The sequence below is a fragment of the Helianthus annuus genome, chromosome 13 (genome assembly GCF_002127325.2).
Source record: "Helianthus annuus cultivar XRQ/B chromosome 13, HanXRQr2.0-SUNRISE, whole genome shotgun sequence".
NCBI classification, from domain to species: domain Eukaryota; kingdom Viridiplantae; phylum Streptophyta; class Magnoliopsida; order Asterales; family Asteraceae; genus Helianthus; species Helianthus annuus.
This window is the reverse complement of record NC_035445.2, coordinates 121,914,173-121,919,794: the sequence shown is the minus strand read 5'-3', so window position 1 is coordinate 121,919,794 and position 5,622 is coordinate 121,914,173. Positions and strand designations below refer to the sequence as shown.

General features: G+C 41.7%; 1 non-coding gene across 1 annotated transcript; it reads right to left on the bottom strand.

Moving 5' to 3' along the window:
- Nucleotides 1–2,581: 2,581 nt before the first annotated feature.
- On the bottom strand, nucleotides 2,582–2,688 carry LOC118485982. The gene has a single exon (XR_004877839.1). It is a non-coding gene; the product is annotated as a small nucleolar RNA R71 (small nucleolar RNA).
- Between the last annotated feature and the right edge of the window lie 2,934 nt (nucleotides 2,689–5,622).

The window sequence follows — 5,622 nt, the reverse complement described above, 5'->3', positions numbered from 1 at the left end:
TGTGTAAAATGCAACATATAAATCACATCAATTAAGGCATAAAACTAACCCTTTTTAAGTACTAATGTTGGAAAAAGAGTGTTTTTGTCTTCCTTTTGTATTTTCAGGATGAAATGAGCTCAGATTCACAAAAGAAGCAAAAAGACAACTAATTCTAGCATAAATACAAGAAAAGGAATAAAAGTAGACTGCCCGGACCCTCAACGGCATCCTCCAAAGCAAAGAAGAGAAAACAGAAGCCTGAACACGCCCCGTGCTCAGCCAGCACGGGGCCGTGCCCAAGAAGCAGCATAAAAGACAAACTGGTAGAAGTTTCCATTGCCCACCACGGGGCCGTGTCCAGTGAGCACGGGAGCGTGGTGAAAGTACAGCAGGCGCATTAATTGTAATTGCGAATTACAATTAATGAGGAGAGAGACTGTCAGACGGGCACGGGGGCGTGTCCAGCGGACACGGGGCCGTGCCCAACCTTCTGTTCAGCCTATAAATAGGGTGCTTGGTTTCATTCCATCTCATCCCTTGGCACACCACCTCTCTCACACTTCATCCACCACCCACCACCACCATAACACCATCATCCACCACCATCATCCATTGTCCATCGTAGAGTGTGTGTGAGTCGTCTCGGGATCCAATATTGATCGTAAGAGTTCTTGACAATCAAGGCCATGTTTGCCTAAGTCTCTTACATCACTTGGTGAAGACAAGTGTTTAGTATAATACTTTTTATTTTTAATCTTTTGCACTTTTTATTTGGTTTTGTATTAATGACTTTAATAACTAGTTGCTTATGTTGAAGGTGATCTTTCCTTATCGTTTGTCCGTGGTGTCTTGGCATTATTTTACTGTCTATATAAAATAAAAGATTTTCACCATTCATATCTCCACGGTCTATATAGAGGTATGTTGGCTACCTGGTCGGGGGTTAAGGGAACGGTTTGGTAAGGGTCTTGCCCTTGTTCAGCGTTTAGAGGTCCTGCTTGGGACCTAGGTCAAATTTAGTAGGATCTCCTTCAATGCCCATAGTATTGGATGGCGGGGATCCAAACTCTTTGACTCCCTCATAAGTTAACTACTATTAATACTATAACCCGGCTATTTAGGACTGTATCCCTGCTGACTCAGACTACTTAGCCGAGGGTAACGTCACCGCCAAAAGCGGGGCCTACCATAATTTGCATTAATAACTTAATTCATTATCTTCCAATAATCCGACCCTTTAGGATTGTATCCTTGCTGACTCAAACTATTGGGTTGAGGGTAACGTCGCCTTCAAAAGAGGGGCCTACTACAATAACTAAGATAATCTCTTAAACAAGTGCAAAAGTGCGAAAATAATCAAAGGTTATACTAATACACGAGTCGGATCCAAGTGATTCATCTTGTCTATCTGTTTTTATTTTATTTTATTTTTCAGCATTTAGTTAGTTTTTATTTTCTTAATTTAAAAACATCTTTCTCACTTTTTGAATTGATTAGACGTTGAGGATAAACCGGTATTAAAAGCTCTTGTGTCCTTGGACGACCTCGGTATCTTACCAACACTATACTACGTCCACGATGGGTGCACTTGCCCATATGTGTGTTTAGTGTTAGTGAATATCGTGTTTTATAAATTTAAAACTTGGCTAAAGGTGTAAAAAGGGCTTAATTATATATCTAAATTATATACACACCAACACACATCAAATTTTTTGCGCCGTTGCCGGGGACACAAGGATTTTAAGAAAGTTAGGAATCAACGGCCTAATCATATTTTTATTTTTCTTTTTAATTTTTAGGATTTTTCTTAGTTTTTCAGCTTCTGCAGTGCTCAGCACGGGCCGTGCCTGGTCGGACACGGGCCGTGCCCAGCGTTATTACTGGCAGTTTTTAGTTTTCCAAGTTACAGAAGGCTGACCACGGGGCCGTGTCGGTGCAACACGGGGCCGTGTCCAACTTCCAGTAACTGGGGTCTGGAAAATATTAACTGAAACTCCGACCACGGGCCGTGTTCGCTGAACACGGGGCCGTGGTGAACCTTCTGACCAGCATTCTTTTCTGTTTTTATTGCAGGACTTGGAACCCGACGTCAACCTTACGTAGTGTATGAGCTCCAGTTCCAATAAGGACATAAAAGAACCACTAGAAGAACCCGAACGCTTTCTCAGAAAAAAGGTTAAAAGCTAAAAACTAAGAGAAGGTTTCGGGTGATCCACCTCCAATGGCGGACCAGCGTACCCTTATGGATTATCTACGACCTACCGTAGGTAACCTAGGCGCCGCTATCAATGCTCCGAATGTCGAAGCTAATAACTTCGAACTTCGGCCGCATTTGATACAAATGCTCCAAAACTCCGCAACCTTCCACGGGCTTGCGGACGAGGATCCCCATCTACATATCACCAATTTCTTATAAATATGTGATACCTTTCGGATCAACGGAGCATCAAATGACGCCATCCGCCTCCGTATGTTTCCTTTCTCACTAAAAGACCGAGCGAAAGCTTGGCTCAACGCCCTCCCAGCTGGATCGGTAAACACCTGGGATGAACTAGCCCAAAAATTTCTATATAAGTATTTCCCTCCCGCTAAAACTGCTAAATTAATGACTGAAATTAATACATATTCACAAGAGGATGGGGAATCCTTATATGAAACTTGGGAAAGGTTCAAGGAGTTATTACGCAAGTGTCCGCATCACGGCCTTGCGATATGGCAACAAGTATCCACTTTCTATAATGGATTGTTGCCACACACAAGGCAGACACTTGATTCTAGCTCCGGGGGACTTTTAGGTAATCGACGCCCACACGAGATATATAATCAAATTGAGGAAATTGCTCAAACCAATTTTCAATGGCACACCCCCCGGGGGAATAAATCTATTGCCCCGGGCGCCCATGAGGTTGATGAAAGCACTTCTTTACAAGCCCAAATCGAGGCCCTTTCTTCAAAGATAAAAAAATTGGAAATGACAAAAACAGTCTCGGTTATGGCTTGTGAAGGGTGTGGTGGGTCACATGAAAATTGGAGTTGTATTAAAGAAACGGACGATCAACAAGAAATGGTAAACTACATTGATAATAGACCTAGGCCGTCGGGTCCCCCAACGGGAACTTACAACCAAGGATGGCGAAACCACCCAAACCTTGGTTGGAGGGAACCCGGCAATAGTAGTAACCAACAAACCCAACGAACAAACTTTCAACAACCAAGAAATGAGTCACAAAATTTCACTCAACAACAAAGTGGACGAGAAAGGCTCGAAGATACTATATCTCGCCTCATCTCCGACGCTGAAAAGAAAAACTCGGAAAGATTTCTACAATTAGAATCAAATTTTAGAAATCAACAAGCTAGCATTCAAAACATAGAAAAACAATTAAATCAAATAGCTCAAAATTTTGCCGAGAGACCGCAAGGCGCATTACCTAGTAATACCGAAACAAACCCAAAAGCGCAAGTTCACCTCATCACGCTACGAAACCGCACCGTAGGGCCTGCAGAAGCGCCACCGCCAACTGAAGAAACAATACCCACACCTCTGCAAGAGAAGAACTCCCCTCCGTCACCAGAGCCTACCAAGGCTCCTCGAGTTCCATACCCCGGTAGGTTAATTCGTCAAAAGACCAATGAGCAATTCGCAAAGTTCGAAAGTCTGTTAAAACAATTGCATGTCAATATTCCTTTTATCGAGGTCCTAACACAAATGCCCAAATACTCTAAATTCATGAGGGACTTCCTCACGCATAAAAAGAAAATTGAAAATTTGCAGTTAGTCAATTTAGGCGAAGAATGCTCTGCACTCGTACTCAATAAACTTCCCCAAAAGAAAATCGACCCCGGAAGCTTCACGATTCCCTGTTCAATAGGGGAATCCCCCGTTCGTAATGCTCTAGCCGACCTTGGGGCTAGAATTAACCTCATGCCCTCATCTATGTTTAAAAGACTCGGCTTGGGAACCACGAGTCCCGCAAAAATGAGCATACAACTCGCTGATCGCTCCGTCAAATTTCCACAGGGTGTCATCGAAAACGTTTTGGTAAAGGAATAAAACACACTCATGGTGGTTATGGATGAAAAAGGGAACGAGAAAAATGGCCCCATGCACAAAGAACAGAGCAACCCGACACAAATCTCCATCACAGAAGGCTCAACACGGGCCGTGCCCAACCAACACGGCCCCGTGCTGAGCCACATGCAGAAAAACGCCCAGTTCAGGTAACTGGACACGGGCCGTGTTCACCAGACACGCCCCCGTGTCCAGGCTTCTGTCTCATTTCTTTAATTTCTGTTACTGGCACCTGACCACGGGGTCGTGCCTGGTCACCACGGGGCCGTGTCCAGACTGCCAGTAACATAAATCTTTGCTTTTTAACACCACACCACACATCCAATCAACCTAAAAATTTATTTTTGGGACACATTGAGGACAATGTGTAATTTAAGTGTGGGGGGGAAGCTAACACTTTGAAATTTTGCAAGTCCTAACAACAAGCCTTACACAAAACTCTATTGGAATCGCTAAACACCCCAAATTTTTTCAAAAATCCTTTCATTTTTACTTGTCTAAAGTTTAAGTTGGGAATCACAAGATTAATAAGGTTATATTTTTAAAAAAAATTTACAACCGAAAGCGTCGTGATACAAGAACCAACATAAGAAAATTATGAAACGGCATAACAAGTCTAGTTAAAATTCGATTATATATACTTGATCACATTAAAAACCCATTCCCACAAAAGTGAGTTTTGAGCCTTTATTGAGCATACAAATTTACATCTTTAGACTAAATGCTCATTTTTCGTTTCTTGTGTGAATAGCCGCTTGGTTCTTACAACTCTAGAACTTGCCACGACGATTCATTCCCGGTCCTTACCAACTTAAACCCAAGTAAGTAAATGATGGAGGCATTAGGACTAACTATTTTTCTTTCTACACCATTATTTTTCAATTTTTTTTACCACCTACCCAAAATCCCACTAGTTAACCCCTTTGAGCCTAAACCTTTCATTTCATTACCCAAAAACCCTTTTTACCCACCAAAAACCTTTTTATTTTTCACCCCTTATTTTAGTAACAAAGCTCGGCTTTTCGCAAGCTCGTTCTTTTATGTGACTAAAAAAAATATATATATATATGATGATGAAGTTAAAAACAAACAAAGCTATACAAACAAAAGCTTGTTTGGAGGAATACTTCAAAATAAAAAGTCACTAAAATTTTTTTTCGAAAAACCGACGCTTTTTACGCTTTTCGCCCTTTTACTAACCACTAACCCAACCACCCACCTTTAACCCAAGCCTAACCCTTCACCCAAAAAGTCCTCTTGATATTTACAAAGGTAAAAAGTTAAAAAGGAGGAGGATTGATTGCTTGGCAAGCCTATGGTAGGCGTGAGTTCCATGCCGCTCTCGAGTGATTCACTAAAAATTCACCTACGGCCGAGTGTTGAGTGATTTATCCCGTGAGGTATGTGAACTTGTATATAAATGGAATTTTAAAAAGGCATGTTATGCCCAAATAAGTAATTTATCCTATGAGACGTTCTCAATAAATCATAACGAATAGGATTGTGAGTAAATAAAAATAAAACCTAAAAAGATCTTGGATTCCCGACACTCTATGACAAACCAAAAA